General features: G+C 35.7%; 1 long non-coding RNA gene across 4 annotated transcripts; it reads left to right on the top strand.

The window, feature by feature from the left end:
- Window positions 1-699: 699 nt before the first annotated feature.
- Window positions 700-13,958, top strand: LOC148269166 (uncharacterized). Of its 4 annotated transcripts, none has more exons than XR_015818630.1 (6): window positions 749-855; window positions 2,380-2,858; window positions 2,937-12,046; window positions 12,630-12,985; window positions 13,062-13,633; window positions 13,722-13,958. It is a non-coding gene; the product is annotated as an uncharacterized LOC148269166 (long non-coding RNA). The 4 variants fall into 4 exon arrangements; XR_015818633.1 differs by having other exon boundaries at window positions 3,243-12,046; XR_015818635.1 differs by having other exon boundaries at window positions 3,286-12,046.
- Window positions 13,959-20,657: the final 6,699 nt, after the last annotated feature.

Raw genomic sequence — 20,657 nt, forward strand, 5'->3', positions numbered from 1 at the left:
TTGTATTGTAAGAAAATGATTATAACGATTTTAAATGATGTGTTAAAGAAAAAATATATATTTGTGTTCTTTGTTTTCGAGGAGAGGAGCATCCCAATCATTTAGTCTGCTTAAATTGTAGGAGTATATATTTTCTTTTAATTTTTTAATTCACTTATTATGCTTTAGTAAAACTTATTTTGGACAAATTAATTTTAATTTAAAAAAATGAAAAATAAGTTACATGTGTGTGTCACGTGGCTTAAATTAGTTTTAAATTTTAGAATAAAAAATATGTTACATGTTTTTGCCACATGGCTTCCACATTTGATGAAAATTTTTATTCATGTTGATTTCAATACATCAGCGGACACGTCTTCTAACTCTTATTAACCAATAAATAATTATTACATCAAAAAATGAATTTGGTAAAAATTTAAAAATATAATATTAAAATAAATAGCATTTGGATTTCAATAAAAGAACACAAATAGTATATGAGCTCCTAAGGGCCTATTTGGATGATGGTTCAGTAAAGATGGTATGATTTTTTGCAGTCTTTTTTGTTTATTTGCATTTTTAAATACATAGTACGATTTTTTACTGGTTGAGTCATGGTTCTCAATACCATGATTTTTTTCATTTTTTCAAATCACCGATTCGGTGGTTTTATAATGGTTTGATTATTTTTTCTCTTTATACCCTTAATATTTTTTTTATTTACTAAATTACCCTTTATTTTATCATTCTACCATACACCACTCTTCTTCATCTTTACTTCTCTAGGGTTTATTATTCTTTTTCTTCTAAACCCGATACTGAAAGGCTGCAGAAGCCGCAAATAGTGGTCATCTCCAGCTTCTCTCATTCGACCAGGTAATCTGATGTTGATTTCTCTCTTCATTTCTCTGGCTTCTCAAGTTCGACTAGGTAACCAGACATTGATTTTTCTCTTCATTTCTCTTTTCTTTTTTATTTCCAGTTTATTCTCTCTTTTGGTACGTGTTTTTCATTTTTTTTTGTTTTTTTTGTCGCTGTTTGTGTTTTGTTTGATTGGTTTCAATTCCTTCATGGTCGATTGAGCGGAGATTATTATTAGGTTTTGTTCTGTTTTAAGAAGCCTGAATAGGTGAGTTACGTGTGTGTGCGTGGCTATCTCTGTTGTGGTGTGTGTGTGTGGCCTGTGTTGGCTGAGATGATGAATTAAACCAGCTGACTAATGGTCAGTTGGTAAAAAGGACTGGATAATAGATGGTCCGAAGGGGAGGAGAGATGGTAGATGTATGCTGTAATTGAGGCCAGAGACATGATCGTTAAGAGAAGGTCAGAGACATGGCCGTAAGAGGAGACCAGACACATGCTGTAATTATGTGTAGTGGCTGTTGCTTATTCTGGAAACCAAACTAACAGTTCTCTGTGTGTGTGGCCACGAGATTGTCGGTGTCTACAGGAGGCTATTGTTTGGTGTTCTGGAAAGCCATTATGGGCGTCTGTGTGGGTGTGTGACCAACAGATGGCTGGTTTATGTGTTAGGATGTGCTTTGAGTATTTTGTAGTTGTAGTAAGGTCTGTTAGTGTAGATCAAGTTTTGACATGAACAGTGTGTGTAGTGAGTGTGTATTTATATTTTCGGACTGTGTTGGTGTTATGTGGGTTGGGTATGATGTTTGGGGACGAGAAGGGGATAAATGATTAGGATGCATATTTTGTGAAATATATGCACACACAACACCATGATATTAGCACTAGGTTCCCTTTAGCTCTAAATAAATTAAAATTGTGTTGTGCATAGCTTGTTGAGCTTTTAGAGTTGTATGGATAAGAACTTACATTACACGAATACTTGTTGAGGTAGTGAAAAAGATTGATTAACATATACTGAATGATCTACAACTTCGTGGTTGAGTATCAGGAAGTGACAACACCCTTGAATAGATTCTTGGGGTGTTACAGCTTTGTTTGTTATCAACATTGGTCTCGGATCGCTAGGTTTTTTCTGCTTTATTACTTTTGATTCTTTAACTACTTGTTGTTTTACGTTGAGAAATTTGAAGTTTTGGTTTTTGAATTTGAAATTTGGAGATGAGTTAAAAAGATTTAATATATAGTTTTGTTGCAAAAGGAACGATTGTTTTAGCAGAACACACATCATATTTAGGGAACTCTTATGTATATGAGAATTGTGGCTCCTGTTCTGCTTCTATGCTCTACTAGAATTTAGCACGATTATTTCTTGATTTATTGCTGTTAGAATCTTTTTTGTTCGTCTTTATTTTTTCTTTTATTTCTCATGCTAGTGGTTGTTTGAATTTGAATGCTTTCCTCATATGTAAAAACCTTACTACATGGTTAATTACCTTGTAAGTAGATATTCATTTGATATTTCATACCCATTTTCAGATGGATCATACGGAACGTATAACAATGTTAGTGGGGGTTTTAGTGATGCTTGTTGAATTTATATTCATAGAATGAGAAAACTTAGTCATGTACATGAATTAAGGCTTGAAGGTGAGAAAGTTCGAGTCAAGCTTATAGAAAGCTTGGTATCAAGTGAGTTCTGTCGACACATTATTAAGATGACAACTCTATCGTTTACGAAGTTATGTCATCTGCTAGTTACAGAAGATGGACTTAGACCTACCATTCGTGTAACTGTAAAGGAACAAGTACTCAAGACACTTTACTTATTAGGACACAATCAGAGAAATCGAGTCATGTTTTGGCATTTTCGATGATCAGGAGAGATGACAAGTCCTCATTTTCAAATATCATACAATCTACAGAGGAAACTGGCTGATAAATTCCTTAATCAGCCTGATGGATCACGAGTGCCATCAGAAATAGCCAATAATCCTATATTCTTTTCATTTTTTAAGGTAAATATGTTAAAATTTTTTGATTAAATTTTTATAAATATGTATAATTTTATTTAATTAATGATCAATTGATTTTAGAATTGTGTTGGTGCGATCGATGGAACGCATATACGTGTCAAAGTGTCCCAAGTTGATGCTCCAAGATTCCGTGGGAGAAAAGATTTTCCCACACAAAATATTTTGGTGGCTTGTACATTTGACTTGACTTTCACATACGTCCTTGCTGGGTGGGAGGGGACCGCATCAGATTCAAGAGTATTGAAACTTGCATTAATGAGACTTGATGATCCTCTAATTGTTCCAAAAGACGATTAAAAAGTTTGAATTTCAAAATGTAGTATATAGGTTTGAATTTTTTTTTATAACTTTACATAATATTTTCAGGTAAATTCTAACTAGTAGATACTGGTTTTATGTTGCGGGGTAGATTAATTACTCCGTATAGGGGAGAACTGTAAGACTTAAATGGAGATGAATTTATAACTTAGATGCGAAAGCGAATAATAATGTTAAGTTTCACATTTATTACACAGTAAAGAATGAATGCTCAATAGGGCTACAGAAATTTTTCTACTACAATGGCTCGTAAAAAGAAGCAAATAAATGAATTAAAGCAAATAGATAAATGTCCTAGGGGTTAACCTCTACTACTTCTTGAAGGGGTCCGAGAAATAAACTACTCACATCCTTCTTACTGATGGGCATCTGGATTCTAATCATTTTTATCTAAAATAGTTAATAAAAGGGTGAGCTACACTAACCTAGTAAGAATATCACGCTAATCACTGATACAAAAAACAAAGGTTGGTAAAAATCATAAAACAACTAATGGAGTCCTTAAATTAAGTAAATTCATTTATCATGAAGAAATTGTTTATTCCATACTTACCATTACAAATTTTCTAAAAATCAACTTATGAAGACCAATATCTATACAACTTTTCAATTTCACGCACAAGTGAACAAAAAATGATAATTTTCTTTTCGTACTTGCTTAGTGGTACCTCTGGGGGTATATAGGGATATCTCATTACGCGTGAACTAAATATCCAAATTTATTAATTAACCGACCGTCCCCATATCCCGTTCGGTAATGGACACCAAATATTATATCAATTCGATATCCCGTCCGAAATGAGGATAAACCATATCTCCCAAACCCTTCTAGTATAGGACTTCTCAGCCTTATCCGAATGGAGTAATGTTTACGGTAGGGTTCCCTATGTACTGTGCCTATACGCTCTTTCTCAAGATGCCTAATAAGCCTTTCACATAAAGATCTCCATCAACAAAACAAACACAAAGCGCATACAAACATTTCATATCATATTCACAAATTAATTAAACGACATTTATGCAAACAATACAACTTCATACCTTAATAACCAAGAAACATACTCAGGGCCTTTATATTTAACTCAGTCAATCAGATAAGAATTACAATCAGATAATCAATAACGAGAATGTAATTAAATGTGATAATTTAAATCATATGACGGAACAATAACAAATTTAAGCAGTACAGAAAAATAAATAGGCAACACAGACGAGTTTAGGGCAAACGTACACTGACAAAATTTTCAGCTCTACTAGTGATCTATAATTATTATTAGGATTTTTCTAGTTTTTACAAAACACACAATTATCAATTAATAAGCATCCATTTAACATAACATGAAATAAGGTGAGAGATCCTTACTCGGATCGGTATTTTGAGACGTCGTGCTACCTACTACACCTCCTAACGGTTTTTGGGTTTCTTGAATTTTTCTGAAAAATCCATAATACTTATCACACAACTAAAATACCCCATAAACACATTAGGGTTTCTTGAATTTGCCTCGGCCTAGAAAGTTTTGGTCGGTTTTGATCGATTTTATACGTATTCCTATAGAAAAACACGTTAGGGAGTCTTGGTTGGCCGAAAATCACAAAATAAAGATGAACCTACTGGCAGGAGGTCTCCAAGTGCGGCGACTCTACCTGTTCTCCTTCACGGCAGAGGTTTCTTCATCGAATAACCTGCACAAAAAAGGACGATGAACACAATGGTCGAAAAATTGCATGAAACGAAAAACGAGAAGGGTCTCATTAGAAGGGGTTTAGGGTTTTGATGCTGATGGTTCTGTCGGGCTTTACCCATGATTTTTGGCCCACCCGCTGTCTGTTTTGCTCTGATATGGCCATGGGAAGACTCAAAATCGAATTCCGAGTGGGTAGAGAAGAATTTTATGTTTATTAGCGTCAGTGGTGGCTCCGACGCAGCGGTGGTTGGGGTCGGTGTCCTCTGGTGGCTGGTCATTCTTCTCCAGCAAGGGCTGTATGGCTAGGGTTAAGGTTCTCCTGCAACGCGATATTTTTATGCTCATCTCGCATTGATTTAGTTCGTCCATTCGCATTGACGTATAATGAGTAGAGCCGTCTGATCGTTGCCTATTTAGGCTGATTACGTGGGCGAATTTGGGCTGTTCATCGCGATTGATCTAGTCCGTCTGATCATGCCTAAGTAGGGAACGAATCTAAGTCGTTCACGCGTGCATGATCAAACCTAGGCCGTCGGATCACTGAGCACGCGAATCGCCCGCGTGGCCTCTTGCGTGGCACTGATGTCAACGTGTTTTACCATGCGGCATGTTCCGATTCGTCGGGGCTACTAACTAGGCCGTCTCACGTGGCCGAATTTTTTCTTTTTGTATTTTGACACCTATTTCTAATTTTTCTTTAAAAAATACCTATCAAACTTAAATTTTTACTTCTTTTTCCCAAAATTGCTTTCAATTACGCTTCTAACCTACTTTTTTCAAATAATTTAATAAAATTAAATTAAAAATAATTTTCAATTATTTTTATAATTATCAAAATAAATCACGGACCAAATTTCAGGCCCGAGTAATACAATTCTCTCCCCTTAAGAAAAAATTTGATCCATCAAAATTGTCACCCACTCACTTAGTCAAACATTTGGGGATATTAGGATCTGAAATCTAATTCTAGCTCTCATATGACCTCTTTTTGTGTTTGATTCTGCCATAGAACATTGATGAAATGAATTTTTCTGTTGCGGAGTACTCTACTTTTTCAGTTTACAATGCCCACAGGTTCCTCCTTATAGAATATATCCTCTTGAAGTGAAGGGGTGCGTGGGACAAGATGTGTGAGAGGTCTGAGATGTACTTGCGTAGCATGGAAACATGAAACACATTATGAACCCTAGACAGCTCTGGAGGTAGTGCAAGTCTGTAGGCGGTCGTATTAATTTTGTCTAAGATCTTAAATGACCCAATGAACCAAGGATTTAATTTTCCTCTTTTTTCAAACCCACTAATTTCCTTGAAATGAGTGACCTTGAGAAACACTCGATCACCGTTCTCAAATTCCAAATCCCTCCTCCAAATGTCCGCATAACTCTTCTACCTGCACTGAGTTGTCTGGATATTTTTTTTATTTTAACTATCTTGGCTGTAGTCTCATCTACAAGATTCGGGCCAAATAATTTTCTATCACCCACATCTTCCCAACATATCAGCGACCTACAGGGTCTGCCATATAATTCCTCATACTAGGCTATGTCAATGTTTGTTTGATAGCTATTATTGTATGTGAACTCTATCAAAGGTTGGTGATCATCCCAATAACCCTGAAGTCTAGAACACAAGCTCAAAGCATATCCTCTATGGTACAGATCGTCCTCTCTGATTGTCCATCAGTTTGAGGATGGAATGCGATGCTAAGGAACAATTTCGTCTCCATGGCTTGCTGAAAACTTTACCAAAATCAGAAAGTAAACTTGGGGACTTTGTCGGATACCACTATCACTAGAACTCTATGTAACCTGACAATCTCTCAGATATATATTCTTGTTATCTTATCCAAGGAGTTAGTCATTTTGATAGCCAAGAAGTAAGAAGACTTGGTGAGCTGGTCGATAATTACTCAGAAAACATCATGTCCTAGGTGTGCCTAAGACAACCCTATCACGAAGTCTATTGTGATATGTTCCCACTTTTACTCTGGGATAATTAATGACTAAAGTAGGTTGTTTGAGTATTGATGCTCTGTTTTAACCTATTGATATACTAGACACTTGGAGACAAAATCGGTTATCTCTCTTTTTATCTCGCTCCACCAAAATCAGGGTCGCATACTTTGATATATTTTTGTACTTCTGGTATGTATGACGAACTTTGAGCTATGAGCCTTTATCATGATGTCTCTTTTCAGTTCACTATTACCTGGAACACACACCATGTCCTGAAATATGAACAACCCATCTACAATGACTCAAAATTCTGGAGTTACTCCCTGTTCTGCATCCTTCTTGAGAGCTGCTATGGTGGAATCGGTGGATTGAACTTCCTTTATTCTCTGGATCAATTGGGGTTTGACAGTTAGGTCGGCTAAGTATGTAACTTTCTTCAAGTCCTGAAGTCGTATATTTTGTGCAGCCCCTATTGCCCTGCATTCAGAAACCATTAAGTGAACCAACATGCCAGCACTTTTTCTACTGAGCGCATCAGCTACCATATTGCTCTTATCCGGGTGATACAAAATATTATAATCGTAATCTTTGAGGAGCTTTATCCAATACATCTGATGCATGTTGAGATCTTTCTGAGTGAATATATGCTTCGAGCTTTTGTGGACAGTATAAATCTAGAAAGTCTTTCCATACAAGTAGTGGCGTCAAGTCTTCAAGACGTGGATAATGACAGCAAGTTCTAAGTCGTGGGTGGAGTAATTCTTCTTATGATTCTTCAACAGTCTAGACCCATAGGCTATGACCTTCCAATGCTGCATCAGAATACAACCCATCCCCAAGTAGGAGGCATCGCTATACACTGTATATCAACTTGTCCCACTTGGTAAAGCCAACATGGGTGCAGTAGTCAACCACGTCTTGAGTTCTATAAAGCTCCTTTTGCAATTCTCGTTCCATTCAAACTTAACGTTATTCTTTGTGAGTTGGGTCAAAGGATCGGCTAGGCTAAAAAATCCTTTCACAAACCTGCGATAATAACCTGTCATTCCTAGAAAACTACAAATCTCCTTTACGGATGTCAATTTCTCCCAACCAAGTAGTACCTCAACTTTTTCAAGATTCATTGATACTCTATCCCTTGATATGATGTGTCATAGAAAGGTAGTCTACTCAAACTAGAACCCATACTTGCTTAATTTTGCATACAACTTTTTCTCCCTAAGAAAATGCAAAATCTGAGTTAGGTGGTGAGCGTGTTCCTCTCTGCTCTTTGAATAGATCAGAATATCATCGATTAACACAATGACGAATTGATCTAGGAATTGTATGAAAATCCTGTTCATCAAGTCCATATAAATGGCTGGTGCGTTCGTTAGTCCAAATGGCATGACCAGGAACTCATAATGTCCATACCTAGTTTTGAAGGTTGTCTTAAAAATGTCTTTTACTCTGATCTTTACCTGATAGTAATCCGAACGTAAGTTTGTTTTAGAAAAGATCTGGGCACTCTGCAACTGGTCAAAAAGATCATTAATCCTGAGGATGGGGTACTTGTTCTTGATTGTGACCCTATTCAATCGCCTGTAGTCAATATATAATCTTAACATCCCATCTCCTTTCCTTGCAAATGTGACTCTAGCACCCCAAGGAGACACACTATATCAGATGAACCTACTATCTTGTAATTTATTGATCTGTTTTCTCAGCTCTTCTATTTCAACATGACTCATGCGGTAAAGGGCAACCGAGATAGGTTGGGTGTCAGGCTAAAGATGTATGGTGAACTCAACTTCTTTGTCTACTACCAGTTTAGGTAGTTCATCAGGAAACACATACGGAAAGTCTCAAACTACCAGGATCTCTTGAATACAAATTTCTTTCTTAGGTTTGTCTAATATAGAGAAGACAACCGAGTTAAAATACTATGTAATAAGGAAATTTTCATAAGAGAATAATATTTAAAATTTTTATTAACTTGTAAATAACTCTTCATTAGGAGGGTTGAATACAAGTTTCTTGTAGAAACAATCTACGGTGACATGATACACCACTAACTAGTTTATTTCTAGAAATACATCAAAGTCCCCCGTATCAATCTCTATTAGATCCATACTCAATTTTTTATCTGTTATGCCTATGATACAAGATTTGTATATAACCTCCCGTAATAGTGTCCTACTCCTAAGAGTAGATACAAAACAACACAGAATCAAGTCTTTCAGGTAATATATTCAAGTTTGGTGTAAAAATATGTGAGACAAACGAATTTAAAGCACCAGTATCAATCAAAATATGCATAAGATGATTATAGATAGTGTACATACCCTGTATCATGTTTGGGTTGGCTTCAGCATACTGCTGAGTGAGGTTGTAAACTCTGCCCTGAATGGGAGGTCTGGCCTGGTTCTGATTTTATGCCTACTCTCTCGCATAGTGTTGGACACTCCCACATATGCAGCAGGTATTGTTGAGATGATAGTAGGGTTGGTCCCCATGATTCTTGCCACAGTGGTGGAAAGTCCTACCACGTCCTATTACCGGACCTTGAAGAGGAGCCTGAGTCATTGGCCTAAACCGCTTGCTTTGCTGAACCAGTGCAGTGGGTGTTGGTCTGCGGTGTGAGACTGGGGGTCTGGGATTCCCCACTGCTTGAGAAAAGATGAGAAGGTTCCTCTCCACTAGCTGTTTCTTAGAATACTCGGATTCGAAATTTAGTCCGGGATCAATTTTGGTAATTATAAAAATAATTTAAAAATTATTTTTAATTTAATTTTATTAAACTATTTGAGAAAAATAGGTTAGAGGCGTAATTGAAAGTAATTGTAGAAAAAATGGGTGAAAATTTGAGTCCAGTAGATATTTTTGAAAGAAAAATTAGAAACAGAGGGGTCAAAATGCAAAAAATAAAAATTTGGTTACATTGGACGAGCTAGTCAGCAGCCCTGATGAACCAAAGCACATCGTGTGGCAAAACACGCTGACGTTGGCACCACGCGGGCGATTTATATTCACAGCGATCTAACGACCTAGATTCGATCCCGCACACGTGAACAACTCAAATTCATTTCTTCCTTAGGCATGATCAAACAGACGAGATCAATTGCGATGAACGGTCTAGATTCGCCCATGCAATCAGCCTAAATAGGCAATAATCGGATAACTCTCCTCGTTTTACATCGATGCAAATGGACGGCCCAGATCAACGCGAGATGAATATAAAAACATTATGTCGTAAGGGAAACCTAACCCTAGCGGTGGCCTTGCCCTTGCTGGAGAAGGACCAGCCGCCAGATAAGGAGATCAACCCCGGTCGTCGTTGCACCAAAGCCACCACCGACTGCCAAAATAGGTAAAATTCTTCTACCGGTTCGAAATTCGATTATGAGTCTCCTCATGATCATATCAGAGCAAAAAGTGCGATATATGAGCTGAAAATCGCGGAAAAAACTCGGCAGAGCTGCCGTGGCCAAAACCTTAAACCCTTTCCGATGAGCCCCTTCTCGTTTATCATTTCACGCGATTTTTCGACCACTGTGTTCATTGTTCTTTTCTGTGTTGGTTAGCTGAAGAAGAAACCCCAGCCGCGAATGAGAACCGGTGAAGCCGCCGCGCTTAGAGACCCTCATGCTGATAGGTTCGATTTTTTGTGTTTTTTAGCCAACCAAGGCCCCATAGCATGTTTTTCCACAGGAGTCCATGTAAAATCGACCAAAACTGGCCAAAATTGGCTTAACCAAGGTGAATCACCATCGTGAGCGGCGGAGCCGGCACTGGAGCACGGTGGTGCCACTGTGCCGGAACCCTAAAATTAGCCAGAAAGGTTTTCGCACCAATTTAGGGTTTTTTAGGATATTTTAGTCGTATGATGAGTATTTTAGATTTTCGCAAAAAAATTCAGAAAACCCGAGACCCGTTATGAGGCATAGTAGGTAGCGCGACATCTCAAAACACCAATCAGGATAAGGATCCCTCACCCTATATCTTGTTATCATAAATGGAGGCTTAATAATTGATAATTGTGTATTTTGTAAAAATTAGAAAAACTCTAACAATAATTACAGATCACTCGTGGAGGCAGAAAATTGGTTAGCGTACATTTACCCTAAGCTTGCTTGTGTTGCCTATTTATTTTTCTATACTACTTAAATTGTTTGTTATTCCAAAATATGATTTAAATTATCACATTTAATCGCTTTCTCATTATAAATTGCCTGATTGTAATTCTTATCTGATTGACTAAGTTAAAAATAAAGGCACTAAGTACATTTCTTGATTATTAAAGTATGAAGTTGTATTATTTGCATAAATGTCGTTTAATTAATCTGTGAATATGATATGAGAGGTTGATATGCGCTTGGTGTTTATTTTATTGATGGAGAGCTTCATGTGAAAGGCTTACTGGTTATCCTGGGAAAGGGCGGACGGGTCTGGTACATAGGAAACCTTACCATAAATGTTACCTCAGTTGGACGGGGTTGGGAAGTTCTGTACCAAAAGGGTTTGGGAGATATGGTTCACCCTCATACCGAATGGGGTATCGAGATGATAGAATGTTTGGTACCCATTATCAGATGGGATATAGAGACAACCGATTAATTGATAAATTTAGATATTTGGTTCATGCATAGGGGCACATCCTTATGAACCCCTAGGTGTACCAGTAAGCAGGTAAAAAAGGAAAATTGTCATTTTTTGTTCACTTGTAGGTAAAATTAAAAAGTTGTATCGATATTGGTCTTTATATGTTGATTTTTGGAAAACTCGTAAGGGTTTCATTAATTGTTTTGTGATTTTTACCAACCTTTATTTTTTGTATTAGTGATTAGTGTGATATTCTTACTGGGCTAGTGTAGCTCACCATTCTATTAACCATTTCAAATTAAGAGGACCAGGATCCAGATCACGATCAGCAAAAAGGTTGTGAGTAGTTTACCTCCTAGATTCCTTCAAGAGCTAGTGGAGGTTAACCCTTAGGATATTTATTTATTTACTTTAAATCATTTATTTGCTTCTTTTTACGAGTCACTATAGTACGGATGTTCTCATAGTGCTATTGGGTATTCATTCTTTACTGTGTAAGGAATGTAAACCCTATCATTATTATTCGTTTATGCATCTAAGTTATAAATTTATCTCTATTTAAGTTCCAGGTATTTACAAGAACGGTATCACTTGAGTGAATACTCCAGAAAGCCACCACTAAATGCTCGTGAGTTATTCAATCTTCGTCATTCTTCTTTACATAATGCGATTGAATGTGCCATCAGAGTTCTCAAAAAATGCTTTCTAATTATTTTGAGCACTAATGAACTGCACTATCGGCTGAAGAATGACAATTGCATTATATTTGCATGTTGTATTTTGCACAACTTTTTGCAAAAAGAGGATCCGAATGATGAACTTCTAAGAGAGGCTGATGAAAAACTTAAAAACACTTCTCATGAAGAATCTATTACATGTAGTGTTAGGGATATCCATGAGGAAACAATAAGGGGATAAGCTATTAGATATATGATAGCAGCTGATATGTGGCTTGCTTACAATGGTTGATTGCTTTATTATAGTACTTGTATTGCTTAAGAATTGTGTTCTTCACAACTGTTGTATTTTGTATGAAATTACTGTATTATATTAACGTTTTAATGGTAACATTACATTTTGGATTTTCTACTATTGTTCATGCTTTATATTTCGATATAGTTCAGCTTATTGACAATGATAACTTTGTCCACTGGACTGATGCATTCTTTGTTCTTAATGATAACTTTATATTTCTTGGTCTTATGTTGCAGTGTTGTATAAAGTGGATAGTAGGAATAATTATGCAGATCAAGTGGGTAACATTGTCCACTAGACTAATGCATTGGATGATGCATTAGTAAAAGCATTTTACTCTCAACATTGCTTGGGCCGCAGATCTGGTGGAATATTCACCACACAAGCTATTGATTGTATCATTTCAAACTTGAAGCGCGTCTACCCAAACATGCCAATTGTAAATGAGCGAGTCCACAATCGCATTAAAACTTTAAAAAGGCAGTTCTCAAAATGGTATAACATACTCAAACATGGGATGAATGGTTTTGCATGGAATCCATTAATTGAAAAATTTGAAGCTGAAGAGGAGGTCTGACAACAACTAATAGAGGTAAATCAAAAAGTGAATCATATGTTATTTGTAATACTTTATATAATTTACATATTAATATCATATTTTATAATAGGCTAATCCAGAAGTAGGTGAACTTAAGGACAAATGGGTTTGAAATTACGACAAAATGTTGGAAATGTTTGGAAGAGATAGAGCAAACAGAGTTGGTAACGACACAGTACGTACCTCTCGAAGATAAACGAATATGAATGTTAATACAAATGCAGGGGGAGTTGAGGATGTGATGAGTATGGGTCCCGAAAATATCAGTGTTAATATCAACGTCAATAGTGAGGAATCTTTCCATGATCATCTAATGCCTCAAACTCCTACTTCACAACCCGAAGGTGAAATTCCAAGCTGTTCAAGACCGAGCAAATCAAGACGTTTGGGTACTATCCCAGAAAATGATTATCTGTTTGAGAAAATTAGAATGATTACTGATGCACTCAATATTATGGTATCAGCAAAGCATGTTTCATCGACTCAGCTGTACGAAGAGATTAGTTATTTGAGTCTCACTGAAGATAAAAAAATCACAAACTTATATTTATCTTTTGAAAGAATCAAACATAGAGTTTGGTTTCTTGAGTTATCTTCCTGAAGGTCGCAAGAATCTCTTTAAGAATTTGCTTTCAGAATTAGGTAATGCTATATATTAAAACTCAAGTTCGTTTATAAAAACTTGTTAATTTGTAATCTTTATTTTTTTTTTAATTTTTTACTTTTGCAGGTATTTAAAAATGGAAGATGTTGTTATCGATGTGCAAGACCCGAGTTTAGATATAGGAATATTGCAGAATTTATGTTGCATTGATGTATCATGTTTCTTTTTATGGTTGGTTAGAATTTATATAAACATCTATACTTATTTACTTTATTATGATAGTCTAATTTGTATTTTAATCTATGTTGAACTAATTTGCATTTAGGAATGAATGAAGATGTTATAAAATTCATATTTGGAGTAGTTGAACTAGTGTTGTGTTTTTAAACCTCTTAGATTTATGAAACTATGTATTTTTATTTTTATTTTTATTTTTATTTTTCGACAATGCAATTTATTTATTTTATTGTATATATATATTTTTATATATAAACATATATTTTTATATATTTAATTAAGTTCATGTACTTATATTTTTAATTATTTATACATGTATATAATTTATTTAATTATTTCGATTTTATTGTATCTATATATATTTATATATTTAATTATATATATTTTTTTATATATAAACATATATTTATATATCCAATTAAATTCATGTACTTATATTTTTAATTATATATATATATATGTATATAATTTATTTAATTATATCAATTTTATTGTATATATATATTTATACATTTAATTATATATATTTTATTATATATACACATAAATTTATATATGTATTTATATATTTAATTATATATATTTTATATATAAACATATATTTATATATTCAATTAAATTCATGTACTTATATTTTTAATTATATATATATATAATTTATTTAATTATATCGATTTTATTATATATATATTTGTGTAACATCCCGAACCCTAATGTTGGTGGATGTGGACATTAGCATAACATTTCCAACTAGTAAAACAGATAAATATTAAATATCCAGTGGAACTACACTTTAATACACATTTCTTGTGACAAAATAATTATATGTTTATAAATAATTGAGTCATCTAAATTAATTTATAATATTAAAATAAAAGCTAATAAAATTTTTCTTCACCATTCTATTGATCTTGAACTCATTCTTCATCTCCTTTGACCTAGATGAGGATGAATTAGGGTGAGCTTTACGAGCTTAGTAAGAAAAAAGATTTTATAACGGAGACTTACATATATACATTCGCATAATATATAAAATATAATAATTTTTATCATCAAAGAAAAATGTCAAAAGAACATCACAATCAAAATACACAACAAAACAAATAATCACACAAAACATATTATAATCCTCACTCTTGTAACCTAATTTTTGTTATCATTTCAAATCACACTTACACTCGAACTATCATAATACACTCAAAATATCATATATAAGGTTTCATCACGCGATGCCCGTTATATCGTTATCGAGGAGAGGAAAAATAGATCCCCTCATCACATGGATAACACACACACACAAAAATCTCACAATGGTCACAACAGGTACGTTTGCTAGATGACCCACACTCGTAAACACCTATCAACGTCTGGATTAGGTTTCAAACTCTATCCATGTGCAGGTTCACCATACATGCTGAACTTAAGCCACACACGCATCCTCCCCTCCTCAATTCAGACTAAACGAATAGGTATCCAGGGTCCTTACACTTTACACTCTTTTCAAATCTCTCTTATTCTTAATTCACTTATTTCATATCTAAGATCTTAATTTCTACTCATGAAAAAATACAAACACACACACAAAAAAAAAACACAATATCATCATGATAAAGGTCATGCATTTTAAATCATTTTTTGAATCATCCTGTACCAAATCACACAACAAGCACAGGATCCTCAAATTCCTCATGTAATTATACCAGATCATACAATAAGTACAATGTGTCGTACATCTGCACCAGATCACACAGTAAGTGCAGTGTACCCAATTTCATACGTACACACACTGGTTATACAATTCACACGCATAACATATGTACACACATTTTAATACATATACATATATTATAATACAGATATATACCATCATTACATGTCTCACACAGAATATATATTTATATTCACACACACATAATCTCTACTGATATATACACATAAGTTCATACTTAAACACGTATACACTATCACACACAACATACAATATATCTATATATATATTTATTCGCACATTTATTCTTATCAGTTCAGTTCTTATCAAATCTGTTATTATCAATTCATATCTCATTTATCGTATATTTTTATATATACACACACATGCATAACAATGTATATATATACACTACATACACACAAACAAATATAAATTAGTATACTAATTACATATATTACATTACACATATATTTAAATATTTACACATAATGCACTATATATATACACATTTACATAAACATATAATTTATGTCTCCGTACGGAATACACATAATTCTTACTTATGGTGTGATCAAGAAAGCTTTGTGAATCCTTTCTATCTTGATATACGGTTCTCTTAGAAATTCGAATACCATTTGGATAATTTTTTTCGTTTATAATAGAAAACACATAGATTAAATTATGAATAATTTTTGAAATTTGAACGGACACTGACCTAATTTTTGATGAAAAATAAAACCCAAATTTATGACCAGTAAACCTAAGCAATTGGAAATTTATGAGGAGACGAAACTAGACAACAGACCCAAAAGACTGAGAATTTATTTGGACTGTGATGAGATACGAAATTAAGAATTAAAAAAATTCCTAATTAAGTGAAAAATTGAAAAAGAAAAAAAAAGGTAAAAATAGAAAAGAAAAGAAATAATTGAGGTTGTGAAATGATCAATTAAATAGAATTCAGAGAAAAACATAAGAAGAGGTAAGCAGATAAGAATTTTGGAATGGGAGGGTAGGAATGAATAGGTTAGGGACCCTGAATACCTTTTCGTTTAGTTTGAACTGATGAGGAAAGTGTGTGTGTGTAGCTAAAGTTCAGCGGGCATGGTGAACATGCACATGTATAGAGTCTGAAACCTAATTCAGACGTGAGTAGGTATTTGTGAGTGTGAGACACCTAGTAAACGTACCTGTTGTAGCCATTGTAAGATTTTTGTGTCTGTGCTATCAATGCGATGAGAGAATCTATTTTGCATTTTCTCGATGACAACATAAACGACATCGTACGATGAAATCTTAGAAATGACTTTTCGATTGTATATATGATCTTTCGTGTGTATGTGATTATGTTTCGAGACGATGAATGATATTGAAATGTATCTATGTTCTTTCGAGAATATGTGAATATACATTTGAGGATTGTATATTTTATTCGAGAGAATTCAGAAATTGATCAGAAACATGTGAAGTGGTAAAAATAATAAATGAATTTTGCATTGAAACATCACTATTGCATTTGTCTCATTCTGTGTGTTTTGCATGAAATCTTATATGGATTTAGAGGATTAAAATATTTATTGATTTGGTGAATCTCATTAAATTTTACCATGATATTTTTTAAAGGAGAATGAAGAGCCAGTACTGTTGTAACGGCCCTGTAAATTTAAAAAGAAATGCATATAATAATTTGAGTGCGGAAGCGAAATAAAAGTTAAGGTTAACATCCCTTACACGATAACTTAAAAGTACTAACAAACATCACAGAACAAATTTTCTGAAAGAAATACGAAAAATGGAAAAAGTAAAGGAAACTATAAAGTATCTAGGGTCTACTCGTAGCTTTCTTGCGGATCGGGCTCGGGAACCGTCCTCTTGATCTGAAATGGTTAAATAAGGGGGTGAGCTACACTAGCCCAGTAAGGACATCACAATATATCGCCGTCACAGAAGCAAAGGTTGGTAGAAAAATAAAAAATAACCAATAGAGCACAAAATTTAAACAAATTCATTTATCAATAATAAAATCATTTACCGTCCACTTACTGCAGTAAGATTTATAAAAACAACCTATGAAAACCATAACATTATAAATATCATGAATTCGTATATAATCTGCAACATAGCACAAATTATACTTTTATATTCAAATCATCAAACAACAATTGCTCTTTTTTATTAGTCTATTAATATCCATAGGGGTATCCCCGCTAGACGTGAACCCTTTCCATTAATAATCTTAATTTCAGGGCCGTCCCCATAACCCGTCCGATATGAGTGCCATGACATTAAACCTTAATACCCCGCCCGGTATGAGGGTGAAGAAGATCGTCCCCATACCCGGTCCGGTATGAGTGTCAAATGACCAAGACTCCATACCACATCAGGTATGAGACAACATTCACGGTAGGGTTCCCTATGAACCCGGTCCGTCCACCATCTCTCAGGATATCTAGTGAGGCTGTCACCTTATCTGTTTATTAGATCACATCCCTTTCCTGTTTATCCTTAATTGCCGTTACCAAATTAAACACAATCACATAAATAATGAACATGTACCCGGTAATACAATCACATTTTAAATTTCAAAATTACACAGTACTCAAGTAATACAGTAATACATGCATTTAAAACTCTAAAACCAGACACCATCATACCTTTAAACTATAAAATAAATTAACAAGAATCAATAGAGAACAATGCCCGATTTTGAGCTCCATTAGCAATCTGTAAGTAATCATTCATATTTATCTAACTTGTATAAAAGACCGTATTATAATTTATTTGAACTTTACATCTATGATAGAAAATAGGGTGAGGGGTCCGTACCTGATTCGACGTCGAAAACTAGATAGTTACTGCGCCTACAAGCGGTCCCTGGGTTTTCTGAATTTTTCTTTAGGAACTGAAAAGCACTTACGGTACCTACAAGTGTTCCAAATAAACCCAAAAATCATACTCAGGGCCTGCTCGGCAAATTTTAGAATTCTGACACGACGGCTCCGCAGTGCTCCAGCGACGGCGACGCCGCCTGCATCGGCGATCTACCTTGGGTTGGCTGTTTTCGACTGAATTTAGCCAAACTTACACCGGTTCCTGCGAGAAAACACACTTAGGGCACTTGGTGGGCCGAAAAAACACGAAAAATTGAAACTCACGGGCGGTGGGGCTCTCCGGTGCGGCAGCTCCTTTAACTTACGTTGCGGTTAGGTGTTTTGCTTCTGTAAACCTGTAGAGAAGGAAACGGTGGTCACAACGGTGGAAAAATCACATCGAATGGGAATCGGGAAGGGCCTCATTGAATGCGTTTTTCGAAACTCCCAGCGGCGGCAGCACCGAGCTTCGGCGGTGTTTTTTGGCCAATAGACCAGTTCTTTCACCCGATTTGGCCATGGGTGCGTTTAAAATTGAATTTTGTGCAAGAGGAGAAATTATTACCTCGTTTGGCAGTCAGAAATTGCTCCGGTATGGCGGCGGGTGGCGACAGTCGGCTCCCCGGCGGCTGGGTTATCTTCTCCGGCGAGGGGCTTTGGCGGCTAGGGTTAGGATTTGGGTGCGGATGAGGTTATTTATACCCGTCCGCTTTTGATCTGGGCCGTCCATCGCTTTTAATCTGGACTGTTCATCCCGATTCAATCTGGACCGTCCGTGCGCGATTCAATTTGGACCGTCTGTGCGCGATGCAATCTGGGCCATCCATGCGCGTTTTTGATCTGGGCCGTCCGTGCGCGTAAAAACGGATCTTAGCCGTTCGATCGTGCGTACGTGGATCGCCCATGTGGCTCCCCCCCCCGTGGCCTCCCACGTCAGTGTCTCTACCACCTGACGCGTCCTGGTTGGTCGGGGCTGCTGACCGGGCAGCTGACGTGGCATAACTTTTTTAAATTACGTTTTAACCCCCGGTTTCTGATATTTTTTTAAAAAAATACCTACAGAACTCAAATTTTCACCCATTTTCTCTAAGATTGTTTTCAATTAAATACCTAACCAATTTTTACCGTTTTTATTATTATTATTATTATTTTCATTAAATCAAATTAAAATTAAATAAATTAAATTAAAATCATATAAATAATAATTATATAATAATAATAATAATAATAATAATAATAATAATTAAAAAAGAAAAAAGAAAGGCTGGGTGTTACAATTCTCCCCCCTTAAAAGAAATTTGGTCTCTCAAATTTGCCTCTTCCTGTTGATCGAATAGCTGGGGGTACTGGGCTCTAAAGTCTGATTTTACCTTCCATGTGGCCTCCCTTGGTGTGTGGTTCTGCCATATAACCTTCATAAAGGATATCTCCCAGTTGCGAAGTAATCTGCTCTTTCAATCTGCAATGTCGACTGATACTTCCTTATAGGATAAATCCTCCCGGAGTGGAAGAGGTTTGTGGGCCAAGACATGAAAGGGGTCCGGGTTGTACTTGCGTAGCATGGACATATGAAACACATTGTGGACCTTAGAAAGTTCTGGAGGTAGTGCTAGTCTGTAGGCGGCAGTACCAATCCTGTCTAAGACTTTAAATGGTCTAATAAATCGGGGGTTCAGTTTTCCCCTCTTGCCGAGCTTACTAATTCCATAAAAAAAAGTGACCTTAAGGAACACCCGATCACCTTCCTCAAATGCTAAATCTCTCCTCTGAGTGCCCGCATAACTCTTCTGCCTGCTTTGAGTCGTCTGAATGTTCTTCTTGATCTTAGCTATTTTGGATGTAGTCTCCTCTACCAGCTCTTGACTGAACAATTTTCTATCGCCCACTTCTTCCCAACAAATCGGTGATCTGTATGGGCGCCCATATAATGCCTCATACGGATCCATGCCAATACTCGCTTGGTAGCTGTTGTCGTAGGTGAACTCTATCAGGGGTAGATGGTCGTCCCAATGGCCCCCGGAGTCAAGGACACAAGCTCGGAGCATATCCTCATGTGTACGGATCGTCATTTCTGACTGTCCATCAGTCTAAGGGTGGAAGGCAGTATTTAGGGACAACTTCGTTCCCATGGCTTGCTGAAAGCTACTCTAAAATCAAAAAGTGAACCTGGGGTCCCTATCGGACATCATTGTCGTTGGGACTCCATGCAATCTGACTATTTTTCGGATATACATTCTTACCAAC

This window comes from Carica papaya, chromosome 1, assembly GCF_054855325.1.
Source record: "Carica papaya isolate Zhongbai chromosome 1, ASM5485532v1, whole genome shotgun sequence".
In the NCBI taxonomy this organism is placed as follows: domain Eukaryota; kingdom Viridiplantae; phylum Streptophyta; class Magnoliopsida; order Brassicales; family Caricaceae; genus Carica; species Carica papaya.